The sequence below is a fragment of the Centruroides vittatus genome, unplaced genomic scaffold, assembly GCF_030686945.1.
Source record: "Centruroides vittatus isolate TY-2023 unplaced genomic scaffold, ASM3068694v2 contig_150, whole genome shotgun sequence".
NCBI lineage: Eukaryota > Metazoa > Arthropoda > Arachnida > Scorpiones > Buthidae > Centruroides > Centruroides vittatus.
In genome coordinates this window covers 302,810-329,925 of record NW_027120928.1, presented here as the reverse complement: position 1 = coordinate 329,925, position 27,116 = coordinate 302,810, and the positions used below count along the sequence as shown (strand labels likewise).

The 27,116-nt window shown below is 25.4% G+C and overlaps 1 long non-coding RNA gene across 2 annotated transcripts in view; it reads left to right on the top strand.

The window, feature by feature from the left end:
- LOC136968657 (uncharacterized) overlaps positions 1–27,116 on the top strand; it is a 130,310-nt gene that overhangs the window by 90,635 nt on the left and 12,559 nt on the right. For both annotated transcript variants that reach the window (XR_010879686.1, XR_010879687.1), the window contains exon 2: positions 11,018–11,135. This is a non-coding gene — a long non-coding RNA (uncharacterized lncRNA). The remainder of the gene's footprint in view (positions 1–11,017; positions 11,136–27,116) is intronic.

The following is a 27,116-nucleotide window of genomic DNA, read 5'->3' as shown; positions in this document are numbered from 1 at the left end:
TTAGCCTGTATGATTATGTTTGTTATAAATACAGGGGAGTGCAAAAGCAGATATACAGTTGCCATAACGAAAAAAAACCAAGAAAAATATCTATTTTTATGCATAAATTAAATCACAAATAAGGATTACGAAATACTAATGAACACTAAACATCTGTGTTCTTCAGATTTGCAACTACATACAGTAAAACCTGCGTAAACCGGAATCCTGCGGTACCGAATATTTTTTTGGTTTCAGTTTTATTCGGGTTCCGTTTTGGACAGGTTTTACTCTACCTACTTTTGCATTTTTAAATACTTTTCTGTTAAATTACTGAATGGAAACGTATGAGCTTTTGTACAGTACACGAAAAATTTAAGTGAATAAAGTTTTTAATTTTTATTTATACTAAAGTATCTTAAAGCTGAATTTGGCTTCAGTTTCTCCAAATTAATAGCTGTTGTAATTATATTATTTATAATTAAGTTAATAAGTTGAAACAATTACTTTAAAGTAAGAAGAGTAAACTGTTGTAAAGTATAGGCCTATACGAAATTAACTGTTTATGCATTTATTTATTAGCATTTAATTTTTGATTTTAAACATTTTGAAGCAAAATAAACCAATAATAAATAAATATGTATAGGCCTAATAAATGTTTTTAAAGTTTTTCAACGTAATTTATTTTATTGTCTATATTTTCCGAACAAATATTGACAGAGTGTAAAAATATAAACATTATAATAATATTAATTTAATAAAAGTAGAATTTTATGATATTTTTAAAATTATAATAGACCTGTTAGAATTTAACGAATTCATATCTCTTAGAACGATATTTTTAGGCATTCTAGACTCGTGCATATCTGAATATCATGGGCGTCTCAGAGGGGGGAAAACGGGGCACTGACCCCTCCCTGGAATCGAGTGAAAAATTTCACAAATTATAATCGTAAAAGTTATTAAGATACTTAACTTTACACCTTGGACCATAAGACGTTTTGATGCAATACTGTATAGTATACTTGTGGAAAAAACCCCAAAATTAAATAATGAAATAAACATTTACTGAGGTACTGTACTTCTTTGTCTCAAAGCTTTGTTTCCCATGGAAAATTTCCTGAGGAAGCCCTTGATGAATACGTTTCCAACACGCGAAATTAACTAAAACTTTTATAATAATCTTATTTAAAACAAAGCAAACAAAGAATTCGTATGCATTTGATAGAACAATACTACAGTATATTCTTATTTAATAATTATCTCAGTAACCAGTTAGTAGAGATATGAGGCTTATCAAGCTGCAATGGAGCCAAGTAATCGAGATCACATCGAGAAAAGACTTTATTAGTGGAAAGTTTCATATGTCTACCAACTGATTATTGAGATAATTATTAAATTAATGTTTCATAGGCAAGAAGCTTATATCTGTGCTATCTTCACATTGACGTGTTTATCATTCTCAAAAAAAGGGAAAATGTTAAATATATTTAAATAATTTTTCAGATATAAAAATTAAATTATTTATATAATAATTTTAATAATAACATAAAATTTATTATGAAGACATTTTAAGATTAAACAGATTCTTGATTAGATACAAAACTAAAACTCTGCTTATATTTTGGTTCGAATTTGTTTAATTTGTTATCTTGAAACTTGGAATCTATATCATTTCTTTTTGAATTCTACCTTAATGTTTAATTAATGTCTACCTTAATTTTTCCATTATGTAGATATACTGGAGATCTACATGTTTAATAAAATGCTAAATTTGTTTCTAGTAAAATTAATAATAAGCGTACTTATTAGTAATATAACTGAGTAATAGCTTATATTTAACTTTATATAATATATTTCTCAATTTTTATATTAATGTCGCATCTTTGTGTCTTTATATATATATAATATATAGATATTTTTTATTAGTTTGATTTATGAGCTTTTAAAGGAAGGAAAAAAAGATAAAGCTTCCTTTGTTTTATTATTATTATTTATTAAAATTATCATTCAGTGAATTTTATATTTAAAATTGTTACTTTTTAACAAGGGTATTCTTTGATAATATAAATAAAACTCAATTAAATGATTAAAAAGTAATGCAAATTATTATATTCGTTAACTATATTTAATAAAACATAATTTTTTTTCAAAATTAAAAATGACTTTTTACTAAATTAGTTTACAAATAAACTTGTTACAATTTCGTCAAATCAATTTTTTCCCAATGCATTTTATAAATAAATTTATCAAAATTAAAAAGAAGATATTCAATTTAACTCGTTAAAATTAATTAACATCTTCTATGTCAGTTTTCTTTTAGATCTATGTTTATAAAGAACTTAAAACATCCCCTAGAGCGATATAATACTTTATTATGGATTAACATTGATAAATTATAAAATGTCTAAGAAATGATAAATTGAAAACTTTGGCAGTCTGAAAGATTAAATTATTTGTGAAATATGCAAATAAAAATTAAATAGAAAAATTATTTCTTTATTTATTTATCAAGTATAAGAGATAATGCCCCAAAAATGAAGAAATTGCGTCCTTCGAATAAACGATTACATTTATCTAATGTTTTAAAAGTTATTCATTGATTAATAAATTCAATTTTCTAAATTTTGAAAGAACATTTTATCAATATTACTTACTTTATGTTAAAATAATTTTTAAAATGTAAAATTAAATCGTAATTATAGTTTTATTCTCTACTTCGTTTCGTCATTAATTGTAATTAAAGATTATATTGTATGCAATAAACTTTAATGACAATTTACATTTAAAAAAATTCTTTGGTGTATCCTTCAAAATTACATTGTAAAATTTATGCCAAGATTAATAAATTTGTTATAATTTATGATACTAATCTTATTTTCATTAATATATATGAATATATAAGCCGGTATATAGATTATTTGTTTCTAGCATTTAAGCTATTATATAACAAGTACTAAAGAATCAAAATGTGAGTGTATTATTAAAAATATTAATTATAAATATTTATATTGTTTTTTTTAGAAAAAGTTGCTTTTATTTTTAAATACTGTTATAAAAATTAATTGATTAGAAACAATCATTTTAATTTTTTAAAGAGGAAATATAATTATAGCTTAAAAAATAACAAAAAATTATTATTGTCTTTATTGATAATATAACGATTAGTCTTTTTTGTATGTTTTAAAACGATTAAATTAATGCTTTCCTAAATTGAAGAGCATCAGCTATTAAGTTAAGCTGTAGGCCAAATAGAAGCAAATGGTGATTTACGAGAGACTGTTGTCTCTACAATTACATTGTTTATGGACTACTTTAAACTGATCGCCGATGTTATTATAGGATATTATCCACATATTTTCTCAATTTGAAACTAGTTTTGGGTTTTGCTCAATTAAACTCACTCAAAAACAAAAGTCGATTTTCAAAATATTCATTAAATTTCGATTTATGTATCAGAATTATTGTGTAATAACTTAAAAGAATGAGGAACAAGTTATTCATTTTTTAAATGCGTAAAAAAATCTAAGAATTATTTGCTCAGCAAAGGAAACATTATCCAAAAACAGATATGAGCACAGCAGTTTCTTTCGATGACGTAGGCTTATAGATGAATGAGAAATATTTAAATTTTGCTTGATATAAATGTTGACTTATTTAACATAAATAAAAAAGGGGGATCTCTGAGTTCATTTTTAGAATTAATTCCGAGTTCTACTAGAAATAATTAAAGTCTATTTTAAATAATTGTAATGCGTATTCTAAAAATGCATCTTTACTACATCATCGTATCTTTTTGCTTTATCACTGTTGCTTCTCTGGTACGTACAGTACAAATCCATTGTTAGTTCCTCTGATATTAGTTTGTACCAGAGAAACTAATCAACGGTATTTGTAATTGTTATTATTAATACTTCATATGTTAATAATCGAGGCATTTATTCACTTCATGTTAATAAATGCTGATATTTCCTTGGAGTTTCATTTTGTTCGTTTATTTTACGTTTTTACATGTTCTTAGAAACATAATTTCACTTTTGAATTTAAACTTGTTGATCGCATAATAACTTGACAACTATCCGATTTTTCGCTTATTATAGGGTTTGATTTAATTCTTTCACTTAGTATTAATACAATATTAAAAAATTTTAATTTTCTTTTTTATAATTCTTTCTATTCTGTCGATAAAATTCTCATAAAAATTAATGTACTGTACAGTACTGTACATTAAAATAAATAATGAAATTTACAGTTTGAAGTTTAAATAAAGAATTTATGCCATTTATCTCGGAAATTAACTAAAATTGTAATTGTCAAATCAATTTTACATAAAATTTATTAATATTTTTAATTAAATATTTTGTAAAATCCTGATATAAATAAGTTAATTACAAAATGGTGCTTTACCATAATATTTGATTTGACTTTTATAAATTATTTTTCATTTGTGGACTTTTAATATTTACAACAGACGGGCAATTTGTTACAAATGGATAAATCCAGAAAATTGTATAAACTTTTCAACGTTTCGTTTACTTCAGAAAAATGTGCGCTAAAAATTAAAGTAAGGAACTGAGAATATTCTCTTCCAGATGTTCACGAACAAAAGGTGGTGGAGAGGAAACAAGAAACTAATTTACTCGTCCGTATACCAGCTGTGGGAATGAACCATGTCTTTCTGCAACGAGATAGCATCGCTATTCACGTACCCATTGTCATTAGAAGGCGATTACCAGTTAACTTTACGCTCTATTGCTACAAATGATCAAACTCTGTGACCGTTGCTTAATAAGATTCAATATATTCTAAAGGGGGAAATTAAGCTAAAAAAATAATCTATTATTAAAAACTGTGAGTTCAATCAATTCGCTTCACGGGAATGAGAGGGTGTTTCATTCGTCTACTATTGGTCAATTTCATATTCAAGATATTGTTGCATCCAATCGTTCACTCTGTAAGCAGAAATGTTAGCGTTTTCCATTGGTCAAAGCATTAATTTCTTGATTCTAATTCTTATTAATAAATTTTAATAATAATAATAATAACAATTTCGTTTTAAACTGATAAATGTATAAAATTTAATTTAAAAAAAAACAAAAATTGTAAAGTTTAAATTAATTTAGCGCAAAGTATTTACATTTAAACAACTTTAAAGTTTATCTATCGTGTTTTCTCGTGTATGAATAAATTAACATTTTTGTAAATAATAATTAAACATGCGATGTTTAATTAAAGTAAATTAACTCAACTATTATAATTTTAGTTTTTTTTTCATAAAGTAAAAATATTTTTCTCTATCAATCATAACATGCACTTATTAATTTCAATATTAAGTAATTAGTACATGAATAATATTAATAAATATTAATTGAGAACGATTACATTCATCACTATTAAAGGTCTGATAAAATTATTTAAATTATTTTTAATTGTTGATGATTAAAATAAATAAATTTTCATAGAAATTAGAAAGTAAAGTATTTTGTTTCGCCATCACAATTTTTAATCAATAAATCTTTTAATCAATAACTAAATTATTGTTTTTAATAGTGCTAAGTTTATCTATTTTAATATACTAATATAATAAAATATACTTTTATCTACACTTTAAATATTCCGATATACTTCAGTATGTTCTTGATCTTTCCATCTCTGATGGCATCCATAGCAAAATGTGTTTTAAGACCTAAACTGTAGGCTGTTCATGATGATAATATAAACTTTAAGTATAGAAAACATATTTTTATGATTCTGAATTAACAAGAAATTACTACTTGAAATGTGTTTCGATATGAAATAATAAGCAATATGAAACCGCCTAACCCTGTGCCATCTTTTTTATGTTTTATATTGCAAGGTGCAATATAAAACATAAAGATATTGCAGTATTCTTATGTATTGTTTAGTTTTAAGTCATTACCATTATTAAAAATCTGATAACAAAATACAAATTAACGAATTAATCTTTATCGAGCTCATATATACTTTATCATACCTTTTCGTGAAGAATTAAAAAACAAATACAAGTATAGAAAGTATTCATTTGTATCTTTCATATTACGCAAGGATATTTTTGTGTTTACTAATCATTCAATATGCTTCATTACATTTATACCTCATGTTATACAAAAGACTAGTATGCGCGATAAACAAATTGCCTTTTCAAATTTTTTACATTCATATTTTGTTTGTATCTTTTTATTTAATGGTACGGTGCATTACATCGTCTCCTTTATACTTGTTTTGCATTCAATGTTATCCAGCTCTTCAATTGTTATTGGCCTATATTACTTGTAATTTATTATTAATTTTTAAGTGATAAAATCAGTTTTACATGATTTTAATTCTAAAAAGTAGTTAATATAAGTACAATTTTTGAATTCGCTGTTCTTTTCAAGAAACCAAGCAGTACTTTAAATTTTCAGCATAAGCCTATAGCTGGAGAAGCACAATATGTCAAAATAATATAAAAAGAGATTTTCAGGTATTTTAAAGGTTTTTAAATTTTAAGAAACAAATTGACCACCGTTAATGAGAGAAATGAAGCTGATGAAAATACGTATGACTACAGTTTTCTGTTACGAAATGACAATTCGAAATTGCATGGTGTATCAAATTGATCCGATACGTCCGACGGAAGGTTAAAGTATTTTTCTTTCTATAAAAGTGTAAATTAAGAATTTATCTCGCTATTCTTATCTACTTATACTTCTATGTTTGCTAGTGATGTGAATAAAATTGTAATGACTATTAAGATATATTAAGCGATACAATATGTTTGAAGAGGAAACAAAGTAGAATGTTTAGATTCTGCATATGGGACATTTTTGGGCATGAAAATATTGGTTAAAATGCATTTTATATAATTAGGCTTATAGCACTTAAACAGTTTTATTAATTCATATGTAAAGTATGCATTACAAATATTCGTATAATGATAAGAAGTATCCAATTGCTCCAATTATATTTAGTTGAAGAACTAACATTTTTCGTAATATTCTCCCAATCGAAAAGAAATAAAATTATTCTAAATTATGTAAATATAATAAATTTTTTCATACTTAATTTCAAACAAGTATAAACACATTTAATTGTTAAAATGAATTATTTTGCTTTACAAATTGCCTAAGAATTAGTACAATAATTAATTTATACTTTGAAAATATGAATTCCGATCAGCGTCAGAGAATAACGTTCTTTAACTTTTTTTGATTTATAGATATACTACAATAATTAATAAAAATACAATTTAGAAATTTTTCAAGGATATTTTTGTTTTATTAGTTTATTATCATCTTCAACGACACTGCAAACTTGTTACTTGTTTACTCTTTTCGTGCTTCATTACTATTATTTTATTTATTTAAATAAATTAAGCAAACGTACAAAAATTATAAACTAAATTAAACATATTCTAACTAATGTTTCAAGGTAAAAATAATATATTAAGCTATTAATATTACTTTAGAAAAGGCTACCTTTCAAATAACTGAAGCATTGAGGCGAAGCCTCCTTTATGGCGTTTATCATCATTTAAAAATTTTTGCAAATTACATTTAAATTAAGAACATTTTATAATTATTAATGAATTTTCTGTTGGGGGAGTGTGCTGGTCGTCGGTGGTGCTGGTGAACTTTTGAATAGAGCCTGGTGTTGTGTACTGGTGAGTTGGAAGGCTGTAAATAGTTGGAATATGATTAATTCACGGAAGTGAATATTTGTGAATCCTTAGACTTAATTATATTGTTATTACTAATTTCCGGGATAGAATCGAATCTGGTCCCTTATCCCGTTCTCCTCAACAAATGAGTCAAGCTACCATGCAAAGAAGGGGGCGTGGTAGACCACGTAAAGGCAATTCCCAAGAAAAAGAAAATGGAAAACAATTGAAAGATTATTATCAAATAGAAGATATCCGTCAAAACAGCCCCGACACTACAAGAGTTACGAAGTAATTATTAATGATATAAACTGTTAGAATACTAAATATTAATTACATAATTTGTTTCGTTATAAGTAAATATAAGGAGGAGATAATTGAATATTTAAAATTCTTATTGTTTATTCCTATTAGAATAAGTTTTTGTGTCTTATGACTATTTTTATGTAAGATTTTTAATTATTTTTTAAAATAAAATTAAAATAACTTAAAATCAAACTTAGAATTAAAACCAAAAGATATTGAAGAATAGGTTTAAAATGCATTAAATTAAATAATGAGAGATATGTGAACATATTCATTAAGTGGCTGAAATAAATAGAAAATTTGCCATTTATAGTATAATAGAAGGGTTTACATAGGCCCTATACTGCATGACCCTTCAAGCTTCGAAGGATCTATATTCTTCACAGCATATTCAATGTAATTTCTCAGTCTTTTTTATGATTGCTGAACTTCTAAGAATACGGTGAACCCCACCCAAAATTATCATATTAAAATAATATAGACTATCTAAAATAAAAGATTCCGCGAATTAATTTAAATCAATAATGGGTACCGAATATTGTATAGGCCTAATCTGTATCGATGTACAGTATACCAGCAATCTATATCGAATGTTCTACCCGCTTTAATAATAGCTTTCTCGAAATTTAAGATTCTAGGAATCTGCATTTTTCAACTGATTTTCCATAAAAACAATTTAATGCACCCCATTTAAGATATAGTAATCTGATGCATCCTATTTTTCTGTATATTACTACTGTAAATTCCTGTGATAATGCTAAAATTATAGTAAAACATCTGTTTTTGATACATCATAACGAATTAAATTATGATATTTTGATACTTTATAAATTAATTATTTTGATTTTTTCATTATAAATTCAAAACACTGTTTTTAAAAATCCATTTTAAATAATTATTTTCAATCTTTTAATTGCTTACAAGAATTTTATCGGACTACAGCTTACATTATAACCTAATTTTGTATTAAAAGGTAATTTGATATAATTAAAAATATAAAAGAATCGCGTTAAAAATTATAAAAAATCAATCATTTTGTAATTTCTTTTGAATTTTTTAAAAATTATTCATTCATTAGACATCTTAGGGATGTGATTTAATAGTAAAATTCAGTAATTTGTTTACAGAACTCTTCATAAGCGAATTAATAACAATTGTTATAATATATATTTATTATACTCATTCATGTGATAAAATATTGTATATTTTTACAAACAAAATAAAATTAATATACATAATTTACAATAGTTTCAATGTCATGCTAGATTCTTACATTTAACAGAATAAAAATGTGAGTAAATTGAATAAAATTTAAACTTATAAAATGGATAATTAAAATAGTCTTTTGGCTATTATAATATTTATGCTTAAATTCAAGCTTTTAAGTTATTATAAAATGATTTTTTTTCCGTATTGAAAGACAGAAAGTACTGTACAGGTACTGTACATTATATAAAATACTTATGTATATGTTATTTATAATTTAATTAAAATCTTTTGCCTCTTTTATAAGTTAAAATTTTATTCAATTTATTTACAATTGAAATGTTTTAAATATAAGAAACTAACACGACATCGAAACTATTGTAAAATATGTATATTAATTTTATTTTGTTTATAAAAATATATAATATTTTATCATTTATGTTAAACTATTAATAAATTAGTTCATAAATCAAGTAGATCATTTAAAAAAAATTATGAATTTTGAAAGAATGAAAGAAAAATATATAATTCATATTTATGTATCAATCAATCATTCCATTAATTAAGACAGTTTCTATTTTAACTGATTTTTAGATAGATAGCTTTTATTATATTACACGCAAATTTCCGATCATCTACATCCTGTAATCGAGGTCTATGCACCAAAAATTTCTTCGGAATACCAAAAATATCTGATTAATATTCATTTATTAAATCACTTGTTCATTCGAAGTTAAGCATTAAAAAAGTAATTCTATAATATTTGTTTTATCGAAAAGTAATTTTTAAATAATTAATAATATTTTTTTAATGGAGAAATGTAAATTTTTAATAGGGTTTTGTATGCTAAATTGAATTTTTATTGAATAATTTTTAGATTTATATTCCAATTGAACTGGTCATTCTTCTATATACAAAATATAAACTTTTTAATTATGAATTTTATCATCTTTTTACGTATGTTTTAAATGCTGTTTATAAATTGTTTTACTATAAATTTTATGGGCGTAAAATATAAACTTAGTTGAAAAAAATGCGACTCACTTCAAAGCCAAGGTGCAATAGTGATTAAATTCTGCACGTGGACTAGTAGTGAAAAATAAAAATAAAAGATTTTACCATATTGCAGCATAAGGATGCATCATTATAGAAAATTTCGTCACAGATGTTACAAATCAAAAAGTGGCAAATACTGTATGTATATCGATATAGATTGGTTTATAACCAATATCACAAATGGCTTTACAACTTAACATGCAACAATTGTGACGAAATTGTTCTTTAATGATGTAATATTGTAAAGAATTTTTTATTTTTCACTACAATTTCACGTGCAGAATTTGATTACTCTCGCACTCCGGCTTTAAAATGAGTTGATTCCTTTGCAACAGATTGCTACTTCTAGCGTAAGAAAACATTAAAAATGTTACATAATTTGAAAATAATCGAAATAATCGTTCGATTTGTTTAGTACTTTCTACAATCCCTTTTGTCTTTTACCTGTCCATAAAGTTTTTTCGTGCGTGTACAGATATCTTTATAAATTTATGAAATTCTTTTTAATTTTTCACAATTTTAAAGTTATTTGTAACTAAAAGTTTATCTTTTATTTTTAAAATTAATTGTAAATCCGTCAAAAATTTAAGCATTTTTGAAGTTAATTTATGTAATTCTCGGATTTATTTCATTAGTTTCATTTCGATAAGTCTTGAGATTATTTCTTCTTCTTCCTTATAATCTATAGCAAACTAAAGATTTATTTATACATAACTTTAAATTATTTACTTTTTCTATCATTAAACCTTAAAACTAGTTTTATAAATCGAGATAAAATAAATACAAAATATATTTTTTATCTTTTTCTAGGGAAACTCAGCTAATTTCAACAACACTAATTTAGATCTTATATCAGGTTATATCACACCACCTTCAACAGTGAACTGAAGACCGACTATTTGCAATTAACTTATATCTTTATTTTAAGGTAAGAATAAAAAATTAATATAGGTAAAATTATCTTAAAATATCATGTAAATAAAGAAAATTTTGAATCAAATTTTATAAATAACTGATTAAAAAAAAAGTGTCCTTATTCCAATTTATGCACTCAAATTTAATCCTACAGTTCAAACACTAACATACAAAAGATATTTAAACTATTTACGCCTATGACGTCAAGCTAATAACAATAAGTTTTGAAAACGGTTCTGAAGAGAATTTTAAACAATCAAATTCTCAAACTACATCTCTCACAGACGCTTCAGTTTAAGGCTAGACACTATATCGATTGAAGGGGGAGAAAAATCACTTGGTGCATTCATTGGCACGGTTGTTTCTAATACAGACGATTGACAGACTACACACATCATAAAATGCTACATAACACAAATTTATGTATTCAAATCCGGGATCAGTGACACATGAACGAGATGTGCTGTACAGTACGTAATTCCATTCTTTGTGTTATTGATATTTTTATTTATTTATTTTAATTTATAAACGGGTAAAATCTAAGAGGCAAAAGGTTTCTATTTCCATTAAAAGCGGACATTATTCCATAAGCATACGTAACAAATTTCGTAGCTTAATTGTAATTATTTTTAAGTAAGGTTACACTTATAACATAATAAATTCAAATTAATCTCATCTAACATTAATTTATGTAACAAAAGTAAATATTTTTATTAAATTATCTACGCTAATATTTTTTTAATTCTTGAATTTCGTACTGTACAAACAGCATTGGTTACTTTCAGAAATATAACTTTCTAAGCTAAACTTAAGGCTGGCTCGTAAAATAAGCAAACAAAATTAATTTATACTAATCGATATTCAATTGTATAATTTTCTGTATAGAAATTAATGTAAAATTATTATGTTTACTTTACACTTGTTTAAAAAGTAGCTTTATATGTATGATTTATCATAAGTACTTTGTATTAAGGATTTTGTACCTTATATAAGGATCTTACAGGGTCCAATATATTTAAGATGAAAGTATTCTCGTATATAACGATAATTATACCCTGATTTAACGTTACTTTATCAGCTAAATATGATAATTTATCTAATTAACCCATTTGGGGATTCAAAATAGATTTTGCAACATAAATTTTTAAGTTGAAAATATCAAAATATGTATGAAATTCACGATCACTTACACCACTTATATATCATCAAACATACATTATTTTATCTATATATATTATAATAATGAATATTTAATAAAAATAAAACGTGTATTTAATAAAACATTTATAATAATTCTATGAAAGTAAGAATGAAATTTATTAAAAATGCATTAAAACATAAATGAAAATGACTCTTGGACACTTTTTCTTCATTTGTTTACTACATATTGGCCCTGCTTTATATTGTAGACACAATGGCGTTGCTTAGCAACTGCGGCCTGTTTTTGTATTTTATATCATTAAAAGAAAAATTGAAGAGAAAAATATAACAAAAGCGAAAACATTTTCACAGTTCGACATCGAAAATACCAAGCTTGCACGTTAACATAAACACGTGATTGATAATCTATTTCATTAAAAAATGGGTTCAAGATCTTCACCACATGAACAATAACCTTCGTTTGTTGTCGGTGTTCTGAGTACAAAATCATGTGATAATACCTAATGACCTTATTAGAGTAACGACAATGGTTTCCCTACCCTCTTAATGGGGATAAAAAAGAACAGTAGGGACTTCTATCCTCTCAAGATAGTAGAGACCGATAAGAGCACACACAATTATGATTAACATCCTGTCTTTCTATTGTTGTAATCAGACAGGATTGGTGGAGTGGGGTTACACCGTCTCCCCCGTGCTTCCTGCCACGCCTCATCTAGTCACGTGCTTAATGACACGCGTTTGGTGTTGTTGAATGAGCTAGAAACACCCTTTCAATTCTGCTGCTCAATATTAAACAATAATTCATCGGTTACGTCACACGGTCAATGTTCTTACGTCACAGACCGAGAAATTGCATATTAGAAAATTATTAATGATTGGAATCAAACGTGTAATTAACTAATTATAAAGCAATTAGGTGTTTTTTTGTGCGAAATTAGTGAAAATTTGGGTATAACTCGTTCGGATTATCAAAAAATATTTGCAGTAATAACAATAATAACAATCATGCAATGTATAGCTTAGCATTAACGTATTATTAGATTTGAAATTCAGATTAGATCTATGTAAAAAAAAAAATAATCTAAGACTGTCGTCATTGTGTTGTTAGTTGATTAGGCCAGTAATTTTGAAACTGGGATGTCGATTAACAATTTAAAAGTGATTGGAATTCACATACAAAGTCGATTTTAAGCAAAAACTTTAGTCTTTTTTTGAGGATTTTTAAGTAAACTACATAAATTCAACTTCATTAATGAACGAATATTTGATTAATATTGCCATTTTAAATTACTTTAGTAATTAATTTGATTTTTAAAACACCATTCGTTACTCAGAAGATCGAACTATTTACTTGATAATTATAGACAAAAAATAAAAATAGATAAACTAAAAATTGATAATGAATTGCTAAAAAAATTTAATTTTTTATATTTTCCTCAATCAAATCATTATCCAAATATTCTTATATTTAAATGTAGCACGATCTAAACCTGATAAACAAGTTCAATATACTGTAAAAGCCTGGAAGAATGTGTGTATTATAAAAATCATTAATAGATTGAAGTGAATCTGGAGGTCTGTTCGTTTATTTAAAATACTTTTACGTCAATGCAATGCCATCTTTTCAGTTTGAAATGAGAATTCAAAGAAAAAAAATAATAACTGCAAATTGAAGTAAAAGTAAGCATATCACAACCAAATAAATTATAAATGAAATTCACAAATATTTTTAAGCTTTTCTCTTATAAATTCTCATTTTATTGAGCCTCAGCTCATGGTAATGATAAAATTGCTTGTTTTAATGACATTTTAAATGCTAATTGATTCATTACGCTAGGAGATAGGGATACATTGAAGTGATTTATATGATGCAGTGGATATTAATAGCCTCTAATGAATGAATGAATGGATGATTTACTACGATATGTAAAAACAATCAACCGACGTCATACTTCATTTCAAGTGATAAAGTTATAGAAAAATTGCACTCTAGAAGCTTAATGAGAGATAATGAACAATAGGTTTATCGAAGTTCATTTCGAATTTAATAAAAAATGTCATGAAAAAACTAATCAAGATTAGTTTTTGTACGTAATTTAATTCTAAATACGAATTTTGTCTGCATAATTTTGCATAAAGTAAACTTATTTAATAGTAGAAATTATCTTATTTACATTTCTTATCAGTCATACATTGAATTTAATTAAACTCGAATGATAAGAACATATTAATTATCAGTTTTTTTAGTTAAAATTTTCTCATGATCATGATATTAATCGTAATGTAGCTCGTGTTTCACCGACTTTGTATAAATGAATAATAAAAAATGGAATTTTAGATCATAATAAGAATTATAGTGAAAACTGTGTAAACCGGACTCGTACGATATCGAATATTTTTTTCCGTTTAGGCAGGTTTTCGTTTTGAACAGGTTTTTTAAAACACAAAATCGAACTTGGTTTCGAAGAATTTTTCACAGGAGTTTTTGACAGGAAATAAATTATTGTAATGCTTATAATAATTGATTATAATTAAATATGATTTTATACGCACAATTTCTATTTTATAATATAAGCTTTTAAATATATCTTTTTACTGAATTTTTCAATCTAGATTTGCAGCGTCATTGAAGCTTGTTAAAGAATATTTTAAAAAATATTAGGAATTATCTTTCGTATATTTTTTATGTTGCAAGAGTCTAAGAAGCACAATCACGATTCAAGGATGATTCGATTTAAAATGAATTCTGATAGATGGCAGCATTGAAGTTGAAATGCCCTCCAATTTCTCATTAAGGGATGGGTAGATTGAGCTAAATAAAATATTTCCCTAAATGATAATAAATTACAATATTTCAAAATATTAGAATTGTCAGAAATTACTCAAATATTATTATTTATTTCACATTAAAAATAATTTTACAAGTGGCTTCTCTACAATCAATTTTAGTTAATTTGATGTAAAAATATATTATTTTTATATATTTTATAATTTAAATTTTTCTATTTGCAGTTTTTAGTAAAATTTATAATGAAACCAGTTAACATTTTGCCTATTTTATAAATAATTCTAGTAACTTAATTTTTATAAATTAAACAAAAAATATACTTTAAAATTTTTTTAAATGTTAAAATAATGAATAGTTTATTATATTAAAAATTATAAAATGTCTAATTTAAAAGCTAAAATTTAATAATTTTAGTTTAAAAAATAGAGAATTTGAGGAAATTTTAGAATTATCCTTAACATCTTTAAAACATTTAGATAAGTCTATGCTACATTTTTAACATTTCAAACTTAAGATATAAACCAATTTATGGATTATATACACATGTATATTAAATAAACTTAAATTAAAGATTATTAGAAAAAAAATCAGTTCTAATTTTTTAATTAAAGTAATATTTCGGTGATACTTAGCCCTATATCTCAACGTAACATTTATGTTAATAAAAATGCATAATTAATGGAAAAAAGAGTTCGCCCACTCACAAATCTTGATTTGAACAAGTTCAATGCACTTAAATTTCTTGAAAATTTTAAAAATATTAAAGTTTTTGATCTTGTCCTATTCGATAAATATCTATTAATGGTTTATAATGTTGTAGTATATACTCTAAACATTAATAAATCACATCTTACATTCCTATATAAGTAGGTAGACAATTATTTTTAATACAGTACATACTGTACTGTATAATATCTATAACCTAATATTTAAACCTATATATTTTTTATTAATTGCCACTGATTTAACTATATTACAAATTATAATTATGTTTTAGAATGTAAACTAAGGGAATTTAATTTAAATTTCATATAAATGAAAATAGTAAGTAAAAATTGAGGCATTATTACATGAAAATTATCTTATTTTTTTTAGTTTATTGATAATGAATACGGATAGAAAAATTGATTTTTTAAGAGAAATTACAAAAATTTTCCTTGTATAAATTAAACTTTTCCATTAAATTTATCAATAATTAAGCTTAAGATGTTATGAAATCACATTAATGCTTAATATTACAGTACCACGAAAAAAATAGAGGTGTTTTTATCAGTTTTTTTAAAGTTATGTCTAATTTTAAAGATAAAAAAGGAGGATTTTGTATAAAAATTTAGTTATATTTCCAATAACAGGTTTTACTAGTTAAAATATTTAATTATTGTTTAATTTTATAGTTGCGAGGGTGACAAACCATCGATCTAAACACTATCAGCTAAAGAAACGTTGTAAAGATCTATCTATATTCAGTTTATGGCGTCTGACGTCACCTTCCGACCTCCAGGAACTCTCTGCATCTCTCTCTATCCATACACCATTCCTCTTTAATCCCGTTTTCACTACATGCTAACTTTACTTCATCGTACCAAGTTTGTCTGGGTCTTCCTCTCTTTTTCTTTTTTTGTGGAATGTATTCCATTGACATTTTCGGGAGTCTCTCATCACTCATTCTTTTCACGTGTCCAAACCAAATAAGTTGTTTCTTCTTTATTTCTTCCAAAACCATCTCCTTCAATCCCATTAGGTCTTTGATTCTTTCATTAGTTATTCTTTCTCTTTTTGAGATTCTACACGATCTTCTCAATGCATCTATTTCAACCGTTGTTACTTTTCTCTTCCCCAGTCGTTCTCCATGCCTCCGCCCCGTATAACAGAATGCTTTTAACAATAGCATTATATATTCTTTGTTTTTCTTGATCTAGTTATTTCTTCAGTCCACCATATTCCATTTAATCTTTTGACTGCTCTCTTACCTTGTGCTAATCTTGTATTAATTTCTAATGTATCTCTTCCATCTTGATGAATCTGTATTTCAAGATAACTGTAATGTTCACATCCTTCAATCTTTTCTTTTTCTTCTAGTTCCATGTCCGTTTTAGCCCCTCCTATGCATAAATATTTTGTTTCACTTATGTTTATATATAAACCTCCTTTAAAATATTCCTCTTTTATTTTTCTTGTCATCCTTATCTTCTGCCATTACCACGTGATCATCTGAAAATTGCAATGTAAACATTGATTTACCGTTAATATCTATTCCCATATTACAGCATTTCTTTTTCCGTATTTTCAATACTCCTTCTACGTAAATTTTAAATAAAGTTGGTGAGATACAACATCCCTGTCTTAGTCTTTTTGATACCATAAATTCCTTCTGATATTTTTTCCAATTTTTATTTTCGTTATGGATTCTCTATATAATTCTTTAACTGCTTTAATAAGTGTGTTATTAATATTTATCTCTTTTAATGTTTCCCATAATTTTGATGTTGGGGCATTATCGTATGCCTTCGTTAAGTCTATAAACAAGAAACGAGTTTCCTGTATCTTTTTTCCATAATCTGTTTTATACAGAAAATATTGTCCATGCATGATCTTCCTGTTCTGAATCCACTCTGCTCTTCTTTTTCTTTTGTTTGATATTCTTCTTCGAATAGATCTCTTATTATTCGTCCATATAATCTATTAAATATTGCTATTACTGTAATTCCTCGATAGTTCTCACATTTTTGTTTATCTCTTTTTTTATAGATAGATGTCAAAAAGCCAATTTTCCATTCTTTTGGAATGTCTTCTCCATTAAGACACCTTTCGAATAATTTTGTTGTCATTCTAAATAATTTTTCTGTTCTACTTTTTATCAGTTCTGCCGGTAGTTCTCTAGGTCCACTTGCTCTATTATTCTTCAGTTTCTTACATGCGTGTTTAATCTTTTTTGTCTGTAAATGAATTGGTACAGTACATCCTTTTCTATGTTTATACCTTCTGATAAAACCTAAAAAAATAATTCAATTAATTTCTTATTAGGAATCTATTTACTTTAATTACTAAATTATCTTAATAAAAGCCGTGTATTAAAATTACGGTTCAGAGAGCGTATTGTGCTGTACACAGCAAATAATTGTATATATGCATTAATCAATAATTATTGTGATTAAATTAATATTTGTTTGATTAAGTATATTTAATGATTATCATTTAATTCTCTCGCTTTGGTGTATATTAAAAAAATCTTTGTTGTTATGAAAAAAATTTCGGTAATCTAAACGGTAGCGAGCACCTTCATCAGCAGATATTTAATACTGAAGATACTCGTTATCCTTTAATTCATACTCATTATAACATAACTTTGATAAGTAGCAACCGGCTACTTATTAAGCTGTTTTATAACGCCTAGTTATGATTCTTTACGTTGTAGAAATTGCTGTTAGACAATGCAATGCCACAAGCTTTTAAATTATAGAAATAATTAAATTACTTTCTATATTAATTTAATTTTGATATAAGAATGTATTTCCTTAACTTGCTGTTTGTCAGAACATTGAAAGTTGACACAATTTAACACTATTGAATTCTAGGCCTACATGAAAGGTTAAATATTATTTTATTTATTATTAACTGAATTATACTTTTAAAAAACTGTACTGTACAAAATATAACAATATTTTTGTATGATTTAACTTCAAAATTCTTCATTTAGTTAATTATTTCAGTCTAATTTCCAATAGTTTCATATAAGAATTTGTACTTTTTGTATTAAATTTTACTATTACATATCGATATATTTAGAATTTTAAATATAATAATAGTAGGCATATATTCCTTATATTGTTCTATACATTTAAGAAACCTCTTTCATAATATTTTCAATTATAATGAACTCAAACATAGCTTAATTCAATAACTATATTTCTTTTGGATACCTTGTAGTTTTATAAATTAACTTAGTAGATTTTCCTGTTTCAAAAAATTAAAACAATTGTTTTTATCAATATTGAACTCGTATTCGTATGCCTTCAAATTTTAACAAGTTACGCAAAATTTATTAAATAAAAAATTAATTTGTGACTTTAAAGATTCTTTAAACCAATGCATTTTTATTACAAGCTGAAATTAATTTGTGAAAATGTACAATATAATTTGATATATATTTAATAAACCAGAAAATTTTAAAATATTTTAGAATTTTTAATAATTAAAATGTTTTCAATTTGTTCGAGACTTTTGCATTGATAATTGTTAGTTTAATTGGTATAAATATTCTTAGTTTAATTATTAATGAATCTCTAAGTTTTTAGCTTAATTATGAATTAACCCCTAAAGTTTTTACTTTTATTCGTTCAACTCTTGAAAATTTCATGATAATTTTATTATTATTAAGTTTTTATAATAAGATCGCCTATAATATTTCTAATCTATCCTTGTACGTAAACGAACATAAGCTTTTTTAATCGCCAGCAAGAGATTAAACTTGAATGTTTGTTTCCTTCAAGATAATGTCTAATTTTTGAAGACTAAAGTAATTAATTATACGCTTTAAAGCAACGTTTAAAGGCTACACGTTTTTCCTTTTTATAAATCGCTTTTTAAAATTAAAATAAAATCCCCGTGAGAATGATTATTTTTCTGGAATAAAATGGTGTTGCTGTCAATAGTACGAACTTACTTATGGTACAGATATGTAAAAAAACTTCATTGTTTTTGACAATTTAATGTTAGATTATTTGATATTTTGATTCTTTGGTCATGCCATAGAAAAGAGTATTTGAATTATCGTCGAAAATACAACAGAATCTCAGCCATATATTTAGTAGATTCCTTATCTTCTGATCAGATTAATTCATTCAAACTTAACATATATCGAGTTTTTGTTGTTTGTCGTGCATAAATTTAAAGTTATTCTAATCATGCTTATTATTATCAAAGTTGAAATTTATGCAAATTGCCTATAAAGCACATTATGTTTGTTGACACACAAACCAGATTATATGCTGGCTTAGGTTTTTAGACTTGATTATAATCGAAAACTCAACATAATTTCAAGATTTTAGTCCGATAATCTTGCAAAAAACTTTCAAAGGTAATTATATTTTTGCTTTTCTGTCACGAATGTTGTATTTTAAAGCTGCATTTGTATCAAAAAGATATTAAAATTAAATTTTAGATGTTAGAACAAACAAGTTGAATACATATATCATGTTGTTATAGGTATAAGTGTCACAGTTATACTTTACCCTAATTAATTTAGATGTTTACAAGTTCTCAAATTTTTCATAAACTTAATAATTATATTACAACTAAAAGAACTGATCATGTCATTGATCTCATATTTTACAAGAATGTGCTGTACAATACAGAACACTTAAACGTGAGAACCCATTGTTGGATTTGTGGATTCTCATACTTTACAAGTGAGAACGTTATCTAAAATTTTAATTTTTTTATTTTACAATTTTAAGAGAATATTTTTAATAAGGCTGATTGAGAATAAGCACTGTACTCGTATGTCAGCACTCACAAAAATCAAGTTAGAAGTTAACCAATAAGCAGCCATACTTCCAGTGGCGCGTTATCCTATGAACAAAATGGACAGTTGCCTCGGAGGCCCACCAACAGTTTATAAGAAGCCCCTAGACCAATTGTTTATAAGAAAATATTTCCCCAAAAAATCCCCGAAGGAAAATGTGTGTGAAATAATCACTGTGCATGAGACCCTTAATTCAAATTTGCCTGGGTTCCAAGAAACTATAGCGCGCCACTTCCTACTTCTACTTTTTATTCTACGCTAATAAGAAATGTTAATAAATGAGTTAATTTTTTGTATTAGCTTAAACAAAATTTGAAATTTTTATAACGAAAATTATAGTTTCAAGTTAATTATTATTTTTTATTTATTATTATTTTTTTTTTTACAAAAAGGCTTCACTGTTGGGCAATGAGAAAGGCTCATAACTTAAATCCAACTGCACCACATGCAGTATTATAGCATTTATATTAATAATTAACATATAATTATGTCATTATATAATTTATTTAGCTTTAATTTTTAAATATTAACAAATATACAAAATTTTATTTTTTATTACTTCCGCTAAAATAAGCTTAATTAGCGCTTTAAAATATCATACTTATATTATTATTTACTTATTTTTATCTCACGTCATTATTATATTTTTATGAATTAAATTTTTAACTGGGATTAAATCACTCAATGAATTAATTAAAATTATAAATGATTAGTTAAATTTTTTAAAATGCGCTTTATAATTCTTGTTATAACTTTTATATGCATACTTCTAGAACTAAGTTTAAGTTCCCGTATTCATAAATAAAATAATAATGTTACTTATTGCCATTTCTGTCAAGGGATTTTATTATAAAGTCATTCAAATTGTCGCAGCGCAAAGCAGGGCATTTAAGTAAATATTTTATAAGTTAAAAAGGTTAAAACTTAAATAATATATCTTAAAATGTTTAAGATAATTTTCATCCCACGCAACATATTTTATTTAGTATTACGATCTTGACACAGCTAAAAAAAATTGTAAAAAATCAAGGTCACTTTAATAGGCCTTCATTTAAGACTGCAAAACATAAACTGAAGAACATCGATAAATAATTTATGAAAACTAAAAATACTATGGAAAATAAGGAAGCTATAAACTAATCGTGACTTAACTCAACTTGTCCGGTAATTAAAATAGTCAAATTTATTCTTAGAAGTGCAGTCGTAAAGGTTGATCTCTTTCTTATTTAGACAATATACTTAGAAAACATGCTACAAAATGCTCTATACAGAAGTTACGATGTTGATAATACTATACAGGCAATATAATAGAAAATAGCGTAATATTTTCTATGTAACATACTTAATCTGCAGTCAATATAACTTATATATAGGCCTACTCCTTCAGGCGATAAATCACAGCTGTGTGTAACGGAAATAAAATAAACACAATACATATAAATAGGCCTATGATATAATATAAAAATTAAAAGAATACGATAGTAATTATTTAATTAATTCCTATGGGAAATTGATATACTGTTACTCTCTGTAACATTATGTTAATTAGTTGAGAACTTATTTTTAGATTTATTCGCGAAATAAATATTGTAGAAAGTAGTGTAAACACAATAAATAACCAAAGTAAAAACTATAAAATAATTAAAATCTTTTCGAAGATAAGAAAACTATGCAAGGAAAACACATTCAGCCTTCTGTTACTTTATAAACTTGTGCCTTTATAAACTTCTAGAACCTAACATACGTAAAGATTATAGTTGAATGAAAGAAATTCGATCGAGAAATTCTGTATAATAAGGTAACTAAGTACAGTACTGTATACTTAAATACCTTTTCAATTAAGTATTTTATAATGCATAACGAATAGGAGTTTATGGATACTACCATTACTATAATAAGCACTTTACTTAAGCGTATTTAACATTTATACTTTACTCGCTTCATAAACTACACTCGAAAAAACAAACCAGTGTTTTGAGAATTCCTGAAAACTTAGCTACTTTTTCCATAGAATTCCTCAATTATTAATAAGTACTTTTCAAGAAAATTGAAGAAAATTTCTATAATAAATGTTTTAATTTCTTAACATTTATTGCTTTGGAATTCTCGCTTATCGAATCGAGAACTATTTATAATAAAAATATATTGAATTTATGCAGGCTTCAACAATTCGTATATAGTGAGGAATGTCTACATTTATCTCATTGTACTCAATTATTTTGTATAACAGCCTTCTCATAGAGTACTGTACAGTACATATATCATTCGCATTACGCGATTCAATTAGTTTCGAGAATGCGTTGCGTGAAGTAAAATCACGTAAAGCGAATTGACTTTTACGTGAATTAAACAGGGATAAACTCCCAAAATTAAAAATAATAATAATAAATCTGTAAAACTTAGAAAGAAATAGGGCCTATATTTAGTTTTCAGTTATTAAATCTTTACCTAGAAATTTCAATCGGGCGAATCAACTGACAAACGAGTTTTGATTATTCTATCTTCGCTGGTTTGAAGGTTCTGACCGATGAATTAGAGATTTTTGATTCTATTGTACAGTACTGTACGTCGTACAATTGGGGTTTTATCATTTAAAAAATTTAAGAAGACAAAAATGCCATTTATGATGCTACGGATAATTTGCATAATTTCTAACAGTGGCTGCACGGAGTAATTGCAGTGTTTTGATTTTTTAATTCGCGTATAACGAGTGACACATTGAAGCCTACGTAAATTCAATAGCATTTTTGTATAAATATCAAGAAATTTTTTAAAATTGAATTATAACTTGGTTGATATATAAATACGGATAATTTTTATTGATTATTTTCAATAGTTACATAATAGACTTTTTAAAATAAATACTTATTATAAAATAAAATAAAAAAATAAAACGTTAACGTAAATATAATTCATAGCCTTTCAATAAAGCTTTTTAAATATTATTACTATTATTTACAGTTTGCTTTTTATATTTAGATTATTCTAATCTGAATAATCTGAATGCTACAGTATATAGTTTGCTTTATATATCAATTGCTTTATTGCACAGTTTGCTTTATATATCAATATAAGTAGGCATATAACCTACTTATATTGATATATAAAGCAAACTGTGAATAATTTAAAACATAAGTTTTGTAACCTTGAATTATACGTAAATATTATTAATTAAGTTTTGTAACCTTGAAGTTTTTAGTTGCTTTTATCTTAAATAAGAATAACCTTGAATATAATTATAATTCAATTTAATGTATAAAGTATCTCGAAAAATTACTTTGTTATTATTATTATTATATTATAAAATTATTCATACTCAAAATATTTTTCTTAATATTTTAACCTAATTAAAAATAATCATCAAGAATTAATTATTTTTTATTTGTATAACAATTTTTTAATTGAGTTTTTAATAAATTTATTTTAATTAATATTAAATTAAATGAAATTTTTTAATTGTAACTTAATTGTTAGAGACTTTAAATCCTGTAGAAAGGAGAATTGTTATATTTTAAAAATTAAGTTAATATAGAATTAAATGTTATAAACTTCATTAACCAACACTTTAATAGTTTTTGAAACCTTATTTTTAACTGTAAACTGAGAGAATGACAGGGATGTAGGTATCAAAAGATAAGTATAAACGCGTTCAAATTAATTAAATATGAATTAAACAATTTATTATTTTATTCTAAACATAATGTAAATTTATTTTTTCATCAGTTAATATTTTATATATTGATTAGTTACACATCTATGTCATTGTCTATGTCTACTTTTCTCCTGTTTTCTTTCCAGATAGCCTACGCCCTTGAGATTGTTTCTTTCATCGGTTGTCATAGGAACTATATTATAATTGCCAGTTGGAAAATATCTACTTATTACTAATTACTCATTTATTTTTTTTAATCGTAATTTATGGGCGTGGCTCGACATTTTTCATAAAATATATCAAATTTAAATTAATTTGATGTAACGAAATCTAAAAAATGTTAATCAAATATTTAAATCAAAAATCACATATAAATATTGTAGTTTCTAAATTGATAAAATGTTCAAAGATGTATTGCAATGTTCAATAAATCTGAGGGCGAAGGTTTCTGTTAACTGCATATAAAGGAGTGAGTAGAAGAACCTGCGTGCAGTTTCTTTTAAAAATAATTATGTCGGATGCTCAATAAAATAAGGTTATTTTGACATTCAGAACGCGTAAAGTATGTTGTTTAGAATTCGATCAATATGCTATGCAATCTACAGTAATAACAGGATGTCCTTTTTAACAAATCTTGGTTTTTGATCTTCGTGAGAACTGAAACTTAATGATGTAAAATTTAGACAGACGAATTACTTCAGGCTATTCTACAACACCTCATTTGAAATAAAATAAATATTTCTGTTTGAAAAGTGCTGACAGATCTCAGGCGGAGGTCTTTTCTAAGTCGCCAAAAAATCGATAGTTAATGGGAACTAAGTATCTTTCTAAGATCGTAACTGCAGAAGTCAAAAGGACGACATCATTTTTCACCCTCGGGACCGAATCATTAGATTAAATAGGCGATATAAGCTTTCATCTCACGATGTTCCACGTATAAACTTGTGTTAGAGGGCATACCTTTGGACGGTAGTAGAGCTACGAACTAAAGAATATGACCAAGCAGACCACACGTGCAGCTCCCACATGAGATTTCAGTTATCATTAATCTTTGTCAAATATACGATTTGTACATCTGTTTTGATAAATTGATATAGCACACATGAATATTATCGATCGAAAAGTAATGAAGAACTTTTATTTCAAAGTTTTATGTGTCTCTAACCTTAGATTAACAGTACATAAATTGATAAGCTAGAGTAGACGTTTCATCTTTTCTGTCATGGCAATCTATACGCTACTAATTTGTTTGTTATGCTGCCTAAAGTAATCAAGTTATACCATTCAATTCTCTTCGTACGTAATGAATAATCATCGGCTGTATTATTGTAAATAAAGCCAATTTTCTGTGTTTAATGAACATACGCGTATGCTAATTTATGTAATTTCTAGGCCACGTGAACAATTTCTAACCTAATGTAAGTATTTTACAGCGTGACTGACTCATTAGGAAGCCTTCGACAAACGTTACTGTGATCTGCATGACAACACTTGATCAACAGGCTTTATATCTCGCGTGGTATGCGTCACGAAGATGTGTCGCGTGATGTGATGGCAGACGTACACTTTTCCGGATATTAAGGCGTGAAATGTCGCACTATTTTCCGATATTGAAACTGAATTTTTACACTTAACCGGTTCGTTAAAAGATTTCCTTTCGTTGAATTTATGACTGTATTGCACGATGCGATCGTTGAACGTTTACTGATATTTATCTGTATTATGGTAAAAAATAATCAAATAAACTATAATTTTCGGTAAAATTGTAAAATTTTATAAATTTTTTTTATTAAACAACCTAATTTTAAACTCTAACGCAAAATAATTACAGAAACATAAAAAAATTATATTTTTTCTCCCATTTTTTAAAATGATTACTGACTAAAACTTAATTAAATTAACACTTAATAGCTTTTATAATAATTGATTCATATGTTTATTAGCTTTCAATTATTTTTAAGTGCCTATTTAAATCGTTTAAAATTTTATAAAGTAATTAAAACTATTATTTTTTATAATTTATTACTCATAAATATTAAAAGTAATCAATCAAACGCAAGTTCTAGTTACCATAATAACTTTTATTAAAGAATTTTTTTCTGTCGGATCAATAAAATTACTTTAATGTATAAACGTGTTGCATTTCAAATAACAATAAAAACAATGGATATTGATTTATCATTTATCAAAATACTAATAGTTTTAATATATTATATTAATTGGACTATAAATTAAAATGTTCTATAAGTAGGAACTATAAATCTATGCATTCGTATAACGTATTTCTGTGGGTAAAATTTAGTTGTATTGACTGAAATTTGAACAATTAATTATCGTCATTTAGGACTCTAAAATTCTGATAGGAATTAAAATATTCAATTCTAAATTTGCCATTATTTCAATAAATTACATCATTTATTTATCTTATTTGCAGTAGAAAGCGTCTATGACAATTGATCTCCCCACATTAACAATTGTGAAATATTTTAATAGAATATTAAGTTTTTTTTCAAAATTATATAATAAATTTTAATTACATAAAATTTATTCGAATTAATAAATTTAAACACGTCATTCTTAAGTTAAATTTTTAAATGAATAGAAATTAATCACTTTAATATAGAATAAATAAAGAAGTATCCGAAGTATAAATTCTAGTGCTTAAATTGTATGTTCATTTAAAGAAGAAAAAATCAAAAATTAAATAGGGAAATCTTATTGTGGCCTCAGATGAGATCCGACCCACGACTTTCGCTTAGTGTTAGTTAATTTCTAAATAAATGTTTAAACCATAACTCACTCCTGAGGCCCTAGAACATATATTTTTCTAGGTTTTTCTTCCTTTATCTGTGATAAAAAATATGGTTTA